At 48.5% G+C, this 14428-nt stretch overlaps 1 protein-coding gene across 1 annotated transcript in view; it reads right to left on the reverse strand.

The window, feature by feature from the left end:
- The window catches only part of LOC137561923 (olfactory receptor 1500-like), a 71895-nt gene that overhangs the window by 52396 nt on the left and 5071 nt on the right, over positions 1-14428 (reverse strand). The window lies entirely within an intron of this gene.

The raw sequence follows: 14428 nt of genomic DNA on the forward strand, positions 1-14428 counted from the left end.
CTCGTTCACAAACAAAATCTGGGTCTCTGTCCACATTGTCCATACCCTCCTCTTCCATCTCCTCAAACTCGTCATATGTCATTGTGGGCCGCCGCCGTGGAGTAGAGCTCCCCACAACAACCTCTGCGCAGCACACTCCAACGTCGTCTTCCAGATCTTGTCGGCCGACCTCCTGCAATTGCAACCCCTCCTGCCCAAATTGCTCTGGGATTTGGGTTTCCGAGTCCTCTTCGGACTCGCCTTGTATTTCAGTGCGCGGTGCATTTCCCACAGTTAACGGTTGTGAATCCAGGCACAACATTTCTGGCTGTTCCTCCATTGACCTTTGAAAGGTGGAAGTTTGTTGGGCTGGGAATAGCTCCTGCGAATACCCCATTGTGTCCTGAGGTAATTCATCGGACTGGTTATCTGGCAGTTGTGTGCGTGGTGTCGCTGCCGGTTGTGTCAGCTTTGTGCCCACTGGCTCCTTGTAACTGGCTGAGGACTCGGACCTCGTGCGTGATGTGCTGGTGCTGCTTAACCCACTGCTGGACGCTTGAGAGGTCATCCAAGTAATTATCTGGTCCTGTTCTTTTGGATTTGTGAGGGTTGTTGTCCTGGACAACATGGGCGGTATTGAGTGGGTTTTCTTGGGTGCTCCCCTGTGGCCTGTACGTGAACCGTCAGGGGAAACACCTCTTCCCTTGCCCCTCCCTCTTTCACCGGATTTCTTCCTCATTTCACTTATCCTTACAGTACACGCTGACTGGCAGCAGTACAGTGGCAGTACAGAAATGCTATACAGTACCACTATTCCCAGCAGCGACACAGAGCACAATGCTATACAGTGACGGGTGAGCGGTGTACCACTATTCCCAGCAGCGACACAGAGCACAATGCTATACAGTGGCGGGTGAGCGGTGTACCACTATTCCCAGCAGACACAGAACAGTACACAGAATGCTATATAGTGTGGCTGAACGAGCGGTGTACCACTATTCCCAGCAGACACAGAACAGTACACAGAATGCTATATAGTGTGGCTGAACGAGCGGTGTACTACTGTTCCCAGCAGACACAGAACAGTACACAGAATGCTATATAGTGTGGCTGAACGAGCGGTGTACTACTGTTCCCAGCAGACACAGAACAGTACACAGAATGCTATATAGTGTGGCTGAGCGAGCGGTGTACCACTATTCCCAGCAGACACAGAACAGTACACAGAATGCTATATAGTGTGGCTGAACGAGCGTTGTACCACTATTCCCAGCAGACACAGAACAGTACACAGAATGCTATATAGTGTGGCTGAACGAGCGGTGTACCACTATTCCCAGCAGACACAGAACAGTACACAGAATGCTATATAGTGTGGCTGAACGAGCGGTGTACTACTGTTCCCAGCAGACACAGAACAGTACACAGAATGCTATATAGTGTGGCTGAACGAGCGGTGTACTACTGTTCCCAGCAGACACAGAACAGTACACAGAATGCTATATAGTGTGGCTGAACGAGCGGTGTACTACTGTTCCCAGCAGACACAGAACAGTACACAGAATGCTATATAGTGTGGCTGAAAGAGCGGTGTACTACTGTTCCCAGCAGACACAGAACAGTACACAGAATGCTATATAGTGTGGCTGAACGAGCGGTGTACCACTATCCCCAGCAGACACAGAACAGTACACAGAATGCTATATAGTGTGGCTGAACGAGCGGTGTACTACTGTTCCCAGCAGACACAGAACAGTACACAGAATGCTATATAGTGTGGCTGAACGAGCGGTGTACTACTGTTCCCAGCAGACACAGAACAGTACACAGAATGCTATATAGTGTGGCTGAACGAGCGGTGTACTACTGTTCCCAGCAGACACAGAACAGTACACAGAATGCTATATAGTGTGGCTGAACGAGCGGTGTACCACTATTCCCAGCAGACACAGAACAGTACACAGAATGCTATATAGTGTGGCTGAACGAGCGGTGTACTACTGTTCCCAGCAGTGACACACAATGACTGGGGGGGACCCTGGCTAGCGTGGCTGGAGCGCGAACTACCCTGCCTGCCTACCCAAAGCTAAACCCACAGACAAATGGCGGAGATATGACGTGGTTCGGGTATTTATTTACCCGAACCACGTGACCGTTCGGCCAATCAGAGCGCGTTCGGGTCCGAACCACGTGACCCGTTCGGCCAATCACAGCGCTAGCCGAACGTTCGGGGAACGTTCGGCCATGCGCTCTTAGTTCGGCCATGTGGCCGAACGGTTTGGCCGAGCACCGTCAGGTGTTCGGCCGAACTCGAACATCACCCGAACAGGGTGATGTTCTGCAGAACCCGAACAGTGGCGAACACTGTTCGCCCAACACTACTACCCGCTAATACTCATTTCCACTGAGGCACTATGCTACTCCTCTAAATACTTCACTCTGTCTCATCTAATTGGCCCAATGACGCCCTTACTCTTTACTCTCCCTTTTTTCCTCCAGGTCACTCTAAAAACGTCCTTAAGGGGTGGACTAAAGATCAGATGACTACATTAGGAGACTTCACATTAAATGGCTCTGTCAACACATTTAATGCATGCAAATATTTGACAACCCCTAATTCACTAAAACTATGGGAATACTTTTAAAATTAGACATTTTGTGTGCTCTTCTCCTCATAAGGAACACCTCAGTCACAAATACACGGCTTTTGAACAAAAATGTAATTCAAAAGGACCCCACAGACATGTCATATCCTGTGTATACAATTTACTTACAGACTACGACGACACAGAGTTGCTATATTTCCAAAAAGAGTGGCATACTGCCTTAAATACAACATTCACACCCCTCCAATTGGAAAAGATGTTCCTCCTGGCGCACAAGACATCACTGAATGTTTCCACCCAAGAGCAAAATTAAAAAATTCTGACCTCCTGGTAAAGAACCCTGCTAAAACTTCACCTCGCTTAGACTCTGCCCTCTCCTTCAGCCAACATACTGTATCCAAAATGTTACCAAAACCTGCAACTTCTACCTTCGAAACATCTCCAAAATCCGCCCCTTTCTGACCCCAGACACTACCAAGCTTCTCATCCATCCCCTCATCATCTCCCGCCTTGACTACTGCAATGCCGTACTATCTGGCCTCCCCTTAAAACACACTGAACCCCTTCAATCAGTCATGAATGCAGCAGCTAGACTCATCAGACTTTCCCACTACTATGCTTCCACTTCTCCCCTCTGCGAAGCCCTACACTGGCTCCCTATCAGCTTAAGGATCAGTTTTAAGGTTTTGTGCCTTACCTACAAATCTGTGCACAAGACCTGCCCAACCTACATTTCTGAGCTCGTCAACAGATATATACCTGCCCGTCCCCTCCGGTCCTCCAATGATCTCCGCCTGACCTCCCCACGCATTTCCCATTCCCATGTACGCTTACAAGACTTCTCAAAAGCTGCCCCCACCCTATGGAACTCCCTGCCACTCCCCCTCAGACTCGCTCCTTCCTTCAACACCTTCAAGCAAGCCCTCAAAACACATTTCTTTAAAATAGCCTACCCCACATCTACCACACTCTAACTCTCTGTCAATCACCCTTTCCACAGTCCTACCTTATGTGTCCCCCCACCCTTTAGATTGTAAGCCTTGGCAGGGCCTCCCCCTTCCCTTAGCGTGTCCTTCTTAATTTTACTACCCCGGCAATTACACCCTTCTCATGGACTAACTCGTACTTGTTTTGCCGGGTCTCTGTAAACCGCATTTTATAACCTGATTGTATGTATAACCTTGTGCTATATTGTATAACCGTTTGCTACCTCTCTGTCTGTCACACCTTGTTGCAATGTATGTATCACTATTTATTGTCCTGCGCTGTGTAATATGTTGGAGCTTTATAAATACAATAAATAATAATAATAACACTCCACATGATATTTCCCACGACTGAATCCAAATGTTGGAGATGCTTGGGTGCTCCAGGGGACATCTTACACATTGGGTATCATTCATAAAGCATTTCCGCATGCGGAAATACTTAACACCGGTGACTTTCCCGACCACTCAGCATAAGCCCCATTCATAAAGGCTCTTTCCGCATGAAAAGGTGACAGAGCGATACATTTCCGCCTTGTGCGGAGTTTTTCTAGATTAATCTAGAAAAAGTAACAAACACATCCATTCATAAAGATTAGAGCAAGCGGTATCCGGAAGGAAAATACCGCTTGCTCGACAGTAGCGATAGGCGGGCGGAATACATATAAATGAATGGGAGGGACCTCCCAAGCAGCATCAGACAGAGAAGCGCAGGGAGGGAATCGGGCAGCTTTTAAGTTTCCGCATGTCTTCCGCCACGCTGCCGCCAGCTTTCTCCAGAAAACCTCCGCACTTCTTACGCAACAGGCAGACTTCTTTATGAATGGCCACCCAGAAGTCTTAATTACCGGTTGCGGAGAAGAACGGTGTTTTCCCGCACTACCGACAGCCTGTTTATGAATGATACCCATTGCATAGGACTGCCCTGGAGTCAAACCATACTGGAAACAGGTGCTTGACCTCGTAACTAAAATATGGGGTGAGTCACTACCATTTAGACCTGAAGTATATTTACTACATTGCAGCTCTTACTCTTTAAAAAGCTATAAAAAATCTATCCGTCCTCACCTATTAAATGCAGCTCGTGCAATGATCCCAACCTTGTGGAAGAGCACCTGACCACCGTCAATTAAACAATGGTTTATCAGAAAGAATCAAAGAGGTGGAGGAGATGACATGCATAGCAGTGCTGGGCCGAAATTACGCATGCGCGTAATTACGCACCGTAATTTACCGCTATTTTACGCGTAAGCGCTACGCGTAATTTACGGTCTTACGCGTAAGTATGCACGCGTAAGTCGTAAAGCGGTATTGTAATTACGCCGGCTACCGTAATAGCGTTGGCATGCGTAATTTTACGGCAAATTACGCGTAATTTTACGCGTAATTTCGTAGGCACAACTCCCCTTTTCTAGGAGTAGCCAATCAGTTATCAAGTTTGTTTGGGAGCTACATCCTAAGCAACCAATAGTATCTTCTCCCGCCCTTCAGTATATAAGCTGTCAGCCATGATCTGTGTTCATTGTGGGTTGCTTTCACTTTCTGAGGAGAAGGAGTGAGACAGAGAGTGATACAGTTACACATCCATATTAATTGCAATTCTATTGCATTTTCTTACATCTTTGATCTGTGTGATTGTAAGCCTGTGTTAGGAAGTTGATTATTGTAGTTAGGGCTTTGTTTAGGGTTAGAATTCTGTTGTTTAGTGTTAGAGGCAGGGAAAACTGATTATAGGGCTTGTGATTTTACAGTGAAAGCGTGTAGATTGTAGAGACAAGAGAGGGCCTGTGATATGTAATAGAGTGAAATCAGTTAGATTCAGGGATCGTGTGCTGAGAGTGAATTGTATTTGTGTTTTGTTTTGTTTTTTTTATCATTTTAATTATTTGATTTGATTGAATTTTATTTTCATTTTTTTTGTGGGGGGATTTATTTCAAGTGCGTTGTCCAAAAGCAATTGATATATAATTTGGACTAGCTCTCCAGTCCTCTCCTCCCTCATTACATTGAAATTTTAATTTGATTTATTTTTATTTTATTTTATACGTTTATCATTTGTCACTTTCCCCTACATTTCAATAAAACAATAACGTTTGGCACTTGCTGAACATATTCCCTACAATGTCTGGCAGAGGTGGAGCAGGCCGTGCCCGTGGCCGAGGAATTGAAACCACTGCAAAAAGATGTTTGTTTGACACCTTGACAGGCAGTGATCAAGAACCAGCAGCCCAAAAAGTACATCCCTATTTCACAGCAGGAAGGGGACGCTCTGCACCAAGCAGGGGATGCACTGTACCCGGCAGGGGTCAGTCCAAAACTGGCAGGGGACAGTCAGTTGGTAGTGGACAATCAGTGCGAGGTAGTGGCCAATCCTCAACAGGCACAGTGAGGAGTGAAGATGTAACTCCAAAAAAAGTCTACAACCTTACGCGCGATTCTATGATGATGAAGGGCCCACGACGCCCCATTAGGGAGAGCCAGGCTGATGAAATTGTGGAGTTTGTGACGAGAGATAGCGGTTCTCAGTCCCCCAATCTTCAGGCCCTGGAGAGTAGCAGCAGTACCAGCAGCACACCCATGCCTGCTCAAAGATCTGCCACCAACATCCAAAATGAGCCTTCACTTCCATATACTGCACATATTGCAGACCTTGTGGACAAAGCTCTTTCGCAGTCCGACATAAACCTAGAGTCTGATGCCCAGAATTTTTTTAATGAACCTCAGAATGTTATCGATGAGGGATTGGCGGGTGATGATCATGATGACAACTTGTACCATGCCCGCGATCAGTCTCAGTCCTCAATGGGAGAACATAACATCCAGTATGAGGGCTCTCCCAACCTTCTTTCTCCCAATTATCCTGATGATGATGAGCTGGGTTCTTATAAGGGATATAGTGACGATGATCTGGATAGGGACTATGCCCCGCCTGAACGTCACGATGATGCCAGCTCAGATGATTCAGAGCCGCAGAGGCTGCATCAGCATACCGTGAGACCTAGTGGAAGCAGTGGCTCCTCTGGTAGGCTTTTTCAAACGAGGCAGCAGCCACAGCCTGAGCCTGCATCTGAAAGCACCCTCTCCCAAATTGTTGTGCCTGAGACTGAAAAAACAGTTAAAAAATCATCTAAGAAAGCCCCAGTTTGGAAGTACTTTACCGTTGATGAATCTGATCCCCACATTGCCATATGCAACATTTGTGGTCATAAGGTGCGTTTAGGGAAGGACTTGTCAAGAGCGGGCACAGGTGGACCACTCTCCCACATAAAAAAGCATAAGAGAGAAAATCAGCTTGTTCAGGAAGCAATGGGTAAAAGACCCCGCACAGTGCCCCATCCTTCTTCCCATTCAGGCTCTGACATCGGCACCCCTTCCCCCTGCCTTCACTCCGCAACACAGTCTGGCAGTAGAGGCCACATGTCAGCTACCTCAATTGCACGTTTCTCGTCAGTGGCTCACAGCACCCAGCCCTTAATTACTGAGTCGATAAGGTCGACAAAGCCACTGCCTTCCCATCACAGCAGGATCCGGAGGCTGAATGGGCTGCTGTCACAGGCTATGGTCCAGCAGTTATTGCCCTACAGTCTTGTAGAGGAGGGTACAGCCATTCGCGAGCTGCTGAGGTTTGGCATACCAGAATGGCGGATCCCCAGCCGCCATTTTTTTGCTAGGACAGCAATACCTGACCTGTATCGCCACACTGTGGATAATGTGACCCTGTCCCTTGACTATTCTGTAGGCAACAGGGTACATCTCACGACGGATTGCTGGACCAGCAGTCATGGCCAGGGACGTTATATGTCCTTTACGGCACATTGGGTCACCCTCCAATGTCAACAGGAGGGTTCCAGTCCTGGGGCGGCCAATGAGCTGGTTGCGCCGCCCCGTGGTGTCAAGGGGAACAGTTCCACACTTGCCTCTAGTCATGTCGCAACCGCTACAGCTGAGGCCCCCAGTAAGCGTGCCCGTGGGACTGGCCACAGCAGAGTGGTACATCGACGCTGTCAGGCGGTTCTGGGCTTAGTCAGCGTTGAGCAGCAGAGACTTACTGCACCAAATGTCCTGGCCATTATCAACGGACAGGTGCAGAAGTGGCTGACCCCAAGAAGACTCCAGGCTGGTCATGTTGTATGTGACAACGCAGCAAATCTGATTGCCGCCCTGAATCAGGGCAACATCCCCCATGTGCCATGTTTTGCCCACATACTCAACCTGGTGGTGCAGCGCTTTATACGCACCTACCCAGGTTTGAGTGATGTGGTGCAGCATGCAAGAAGAGTTGTATCGAAGTTACGTTATTCTTCAAATGCCAAAGATTCGCTGTCTAAATTGCAGGAGAAACATGGCCTGCCCCCCCATAGGCTCATTGCAGACAGTGCAACACGGTGGAACTCCACACTTCGCATGCTGAATAGGTTGTGCGAGCAGAAAAAGGCGGTTGCAGAGTACCTCCGAGGAGGACATGGCACCCAGGGCGCACCTGCCCGATTCACCCAGGAAGAGTGGCGGCTGATGTATCAAGTCTGCCGTGTCTTGTCCCCATTCGATCAGGCTACAACATTCGTAAGTGGGGCACAAGTCTGTATCAGCGAAGTGATCCCTCTCGTGTACATGCTGGACGAGAGTCTGAGTAGCCTGATGGCAGCTGGGGAGGATGCGCTTGATGAGCTTGAACAACAAAGCTTGCTCCAAGCCACCCAAACTCAGGCACATGAGGAGGAGGAGGAGGAGCTTACTTTCACGCGGGACTTACTTGAGGTGCCTGACCATTGTGAGGAGGGAGAGCAGGCCAGTGCGGCATCTGTGGTTCATGGGTGGGTAGACATTGGAAGGCAGGACGAGCAGCAGCAGCAGTCAGAGGATTTTGATGTGTTGAGCAGACCGGATGATTTGGAGGCGCAGGCTCATCTCTTCCCCATGGCTGTTCATATGTTGAAATGCTTACGCAGAGATCCCCGGATCCAAAACATTAAGGAGAGGGATGACTACTGGTTGGCCGCCCTTTTAGACCCTCGATGCAAGGGGAAACTGGGTCAGTTCATTCCAGCAAGCCGGCAGGAGGAGAGGATGTGGGAGCTGCAGCAGGCCCTAATACGTCATGTGCAGGAGGCCTTTCCACAGTCTGAGATCACAGCTATCCCCACTCATCGCACCCAGCAAGTAGCTGAGCCTAGCAGACCCATTCTTCCTGGAGACCTTTTTGGAGCAATGAGAAACTTTTACTTCTCTGAGCGTCCAACAATAACAACAAGAACAGTAGAAGGAAGTTTTCACCAGCGGGTGAGCCGCATGGTCAGTGATTACATGGGGTCACTTGGTGCATCTGACAGTATGCGCACAGAGGACCCTATGGAATTTTGGTCCGCCAGACTGGAAACCTGTCCCGAGCTGGCGCAGTATGCGCTTCAACTTCTGTCATGCCCGGCTTCCAGCGTCATTTCTGAGCGTGCATTCAGTGCGGCAGGTGGGGTGGTTACTGAAAAGCGATCCTGTTTGTCTACAGATTCAGTGAACAGACTGACCTTCTTAAAAATGAATCAGTCCTGGATTGATGGTGAATACTCAGCCCCTGCCCTCAGAGACAGAAACTGAATGAGATCGCTTTCAACTCCCTCTGATATACCTATGTGTCTATAAGATAACATTAAATATTTAATGTTCAGTTGTGTTCCCAACATTATTGTGCACTGCACAATTTGATTCAAAGGTACAGCAGTCTTCCCACTTTTATGGAGCTCTATGGTTAAACCCCCCCCCCCCAAAAAAAAAACCTTTTATTGATATCGTTGCTCACACCGTTACAGTGCACTGCACAATTTCATTTTTTTCTGCTCCTGCTGCAAAAGTATTTCAGTGTTCCTACCCTCATGGAGCACTGCTATGTCCTGCTATGTTTACTGTTGTCCCTGATGTTGCTGCTGTTTTGTTTATTGGTCTTCCACCTTTCCGGTGACTTTGCCTACTACCTGCCACCAAAATGGCTTTGGCTTACTGAGGGTGATGGTCAACTTACTATATGACTGAGCCGCTGCTCCTCTCAGGGCCACAAGCTAGGACTTTGCCTACTACCTGCCACCAAAATGGCTTTGGCTTACTGAGGGTGATGGTCAACTTACTATATGACTGAGCCGCTGCTCCTCTCAGGGCCACAAGCTAGGACTTTGCCTACTACCTGCCACCAAAATGGCTTTGGCTTACTGAGGGTGATGGTCAACTTACTATGTGACTGAGCCGCTGCTCCTCTCAGGGCCACAAGCTAGGACTTTGCCTACTACCTGCCACCAAAATGGCTTTGGCTTACTGAGGGTGATGGTCAACTTACTATATGACTGAGCCGCTGCTCCTCTCAGGGCCACAAGCTAGGACTTTGCCTACTACCTGCCACCAAAATGGCTTTGGCTTACTGAGGGTGATGGTCAACTTACTATGTGACTGAGCCGCTGCTCCTCTCAGGGCCACAAGCTAGGACTTTGCCTACTACCTGCCACCAAAATGGCTTTGGCTTACTGAGGGTGATGGTCAACTTACTATATGACTGAGCCGCTGCTCCTCTCAGGGCCACAAGCTAGGACTTTGCCTACTACCTGCCACCAAAATGGCTTTGGCTTACTGAGGGTGATGGTCAACTTACTATATGACTGAGCCGCTGCTCCTCTCAGGGCCACAAGCTAGGACTTTGCCTACTACCTGCCACCAAAATGGCTTTGGCTTACTGAGGGTGATGGTCAACTTACTATATGACTGAGCCGCTGCTCCTCTCAGGGCCACAAGCTAGGACTTTGCCTACTACCTGCCACCAAAATGGCTTTGGCTTACTGAGGGTGATGGTCAACTTACTATATGACTGAGCCGCTGCTCCTCTCAGGGCCACAAGCTAGGACTTTGCCTACTACCTGCCACCAAAATGGCTTTGGCTTACTGAGGGTGATGGTCAACTTACTATGTGACTGAGCCGCTGCTCCTCTCAGGGCCACAAGCTAGGACTTTGCCTACTACCTGCCACCAAAATGGCTTCTGCTGACTTAAAAAAAAAAACTCACCTTTTTCTTGTTCAGTTTCTTGGTGTCCCCACCGTTAGGGTGCACCGCACTTTTTTAAATAATTTACCACCTTCTCTTGATTATAGATAGCTGTGTTCCCACTGTCAGGGAGCACTCCACACAAAAAAAAAAAAAAAAAAAAAATCACCTGTTCCTGTTCAATTTCTTGGGTGTCCCCACCGTTAGGGTACTCCACACTTTTTATTATAATGTACCACCTTCTTTTGATTATAGATAGCAGTGTTCCCACTGTCAGGGAGCACTCCACACAAAAAAAAAAAAAAAAAAAAAAAAACAACTCACCTGTTCCTGTTCAATTTCTTGGGTGTCCCCACCGTTAGGGTACTCCACACTTTTTATTATAATGTACCACGTTCTTTTGATTATAGATAGCTGTGTTCCCACTGTCAGGGAGCACTCCACAAAAAAAAAAAAAAACTCACCTGTTCCTGTTCAATTTCTTGGGTGTCCCCACCGTTAGGGTACTCCACACTTTTTATTATAATGTACCACCTTCTTTTGATTATAGATAGTAGTGTTCCCACTGTCATGGAGCACTCCCAAAAAAAATAAAATATACTGAAACTGAATTTCTGGGGGGAGGGTGGAAGGGGTTCAGGTCTGGTTACCTATGATTTACTGGGGGGAGGGTGGAAGGGGTTCAGGTCTGGTTACCTATGAATTTCTGGGGGGAGGGTGGAAGGGGTTCAGGTCTGGTTACCTATGATTTACTGGGGGGAGGGTGGAAGGGGTTCAGGTCTGGTTACCTATGAATTTCTGGGGGGAGGGTGGAAGGGGTTCAGGTCTGGTTACCTATGAATTTCTGGGGGGAGGGTGGAAGGGGTTCAGGTCTGGTTACCTATGGATTACTGGGGGGAAGGGGAGAGGTCTGGCTACCTATGAACTACTGGGGGGAGCGTGGAAGGGGTTCAGGTCTGGTTACCTATGATTTACTGGGGGGAGGGTGGAAGGGGTTCAGGTCTGGTTACCTATGAATTTCTGGGGGGAGGGTGGAAGGGGTTCAGGTCTGGTTACCTATGATTTACTGGGGGGAGGGTGGAAGGGGTTCAGGTCTGGTTACCTATGGATTTCTGGGGGGAGGGTGGAAGGGGTTCAGGTCTGGTTACCTATGATTTACTGGGGGGAGGGTGGAAGGGGTTCAGGTCTGGTTACCTATGAATTTCTGGGGGGAGGGTGGAAGGGGTTCAGGTCTGGTTACCTATGATTTACTGGGGGGAGGGTGGAAGGGGTTCAGGTCTGGTTACCTATGAATTTCTGGGGGGAGGGTGGAAGGGGTTCAGGTCTGGTTACCTATGATTTACTGGGGGGAGGGTGGAAGGGGTTCAGGTCTGGTTACCTATGAATTTCTGGGGGGAGGGTGGAAGGGGTTCAGGTCTGGTTACCTATGAATTTCTGGGGGGAGGGTGGAAGGGGTTCAGGTCTGGTTACCTATGGATTACTGGGGGGAAGGGGAGAGGTCTGGCTACCTATGAACTACTGGGGGGAGCGTGGAAGGGGTTCAGGTCTGGTTACCTATGATTTACTGGGGGGAGGGTGGAAGGGGTTCAGGTCTGGTTACCTATGAATTTCTGGGGGGAGGGTGGAAGGGGTTCAGGTCTGGTTACCTATGATTTACTGGGGGGAGGGTGGAAGGGGTTCAGGTCTGGTTACCTATGGATTTCTGGGGGGAGGGTGGAAGGGGTTCAGGTCTGGTTACCTATGATTTACTGGGGGGAGGGTGGAAGGGGTTCAGGTCTGGTTACCTATGAATTTCTGGGGGGAGGGTGGAAGGGGTTCAGGTCTGGTTACCTATGATTTACTGGGGGGAGGGTGGAAGGGGTTCAGGTCTGGTTACCTATGGATTACTGGGGGGAAGGGGAGAGGTCTGGCTACCTATGAATTACTGGGGGGAGAGGGGAGAGGTCTGGGTACCTATGAATTACTGGGGGGGGGGGGGGAGAGGGGAGAGGTCTGGCTACCTATGAATTACTGGGGGGAAAGGGGAGAGGTCTGGCTACCTATGAATTAGTGGGGGGAGAGGTCTGGGTACCTATGAATTACTGGGGGGAGAGGGTAGAGGTCTGGCTACCTATGAATCACTGGGGGGGGGGAGAGGGGAGAGGTCTGGCTACCTATGAATTACTGGGGGGAAAGGGGAGAGGTCTGGCTACCTATGAATTACTGGGGGGAGATGGGAGAGGTCTGGGTACCTATGAATTACTTGGGAGGGTGGGGGATTAGGTCTGGCTACCTATATTTAACTGGATGGAGAGGTCTGGCTACCTCTATTTATATGTGTATCAGATATACATGCATGGAGATTTATTATCAGATGCCTATATATATATATATATCTATATATATATCTATATATCTATATATATATATATATATATATATATATATATATATATATATATATATATTATTTATACATATACTGTATATACATATGTCCCCAATATCCACCAGCTGTGATCACTTGAAGCCGTATTCATGTGCTTGTCGGTTGCTTACTTGAACCACCAGCAGAAAAAAACGCAAACCTGCTCCAAAATATTCACTGAAACCTCCAGCAACATCTTTCAGCCCTCCTGAAACTCCTAGCGGCTTTCTGCCATCCTCCTTGCATGGAAGCCGGCGTGTTACCTGACCTGCCTAGAGTCGAGTGATACGCCTGCTGCCGTGAACAGAGTACGTCGGAAAGCCAATAGGAGCATGCTAGGAGCTTCAGGAAGGCTACAAAACGCCGCTGGAGGCTCGGTAAGTATTTTGTAATGCCTGCAAACCAGGCCCAAATTCTTCTCCCCCACCCTAAAGAAAGAACCCCTGAAAGGGACACTGAGCAGGGGCACAGGGTATGTTTTTAAAGGGACTTCAAGATCAAATTAAACGCAAAATGTGAACTTACCCGGGCTTTGCTGTAGCCCAGTGTTGGTCTGTAGTTGGCCGACGGATCCTGGCGACACTCGGGCCGAGTGTCGGGCTCCTTCTTCCGCATACATCACGCGTAACGTCATTACGCCGGCCGCCTCGCGTCATCACGGTGGCCGGCGTGACAGTACGGCGCATGCGCGATTAAACCACGCATGCGCCGTACTGTGACGCCGGACGCCGTAATGACGTTACGCGTGATGTATGCGGAAGTAGGAGCCCGAAAATCGGCCCGAGTGTCGCCAGGATCCGCCGGCCAACCATTTCTGAAGAGGCATTGGGAGAAGACCCGGAGGTACGTCGTGGGAACTACAGACCAGCACTGGGCTACAGCAAAGCCCGGGTAAGTTCACATTTTGCGTTTAATTTGATCTTGGAGTCCCTTTAAGTATACCCAAGTGTATATGAAGTGTATACACTTCCTCTCTTAATCCCTCTCCATCCCGGTATGCCCACTCTCAATGCTATTGAAAACATGGCTCCTACAGAAAGTAGAGCTGAAACATGAAAAATGATGTCTGTGGGTCCTTACAGCGCATGCGCAGTCTCTGTCTCCTCGAATTATTTTCCGACTCTCTGCATCGCATCATAGTTCCGTGCACTATGACGCGTGCCACAGAGAGGAGGGGAGGAAGAAAGTAGAGTAGCCTGAACCTGCATGCGCTGTAAAAGAGAACTAAAAAGCAATGAATAATTGCTACATATACTCTTTACACTTTAAATGTCTATTTTGCACACTGGTGCTTTGTGTTGGACACAGAAGAAGATCTACAAAATTAAGGGATTGCATCACACAAGCAATGTGACACATACAACTAAGTATTCTGCATAAATATATGTTTTTGAAATGCATTGTATTAACAATGTCATTGCATTTCTTTTG

The sequence above is a fragment of the Hyperolius riggenbachi genome, chromosome 3, assembly GCF_040937935.1.
Source record: "Hyperolius riggenbachi isolate aHypRig1 chromosome 3, aHypRig1.pri, whole genome shotgun sequence".
Lineage (NCBI taxonomy): Eukaryota > Metazoa > Chordata > Amphibia > Anura > Hyperoliidae > Hyperolius > Hyperolius riggenbachi.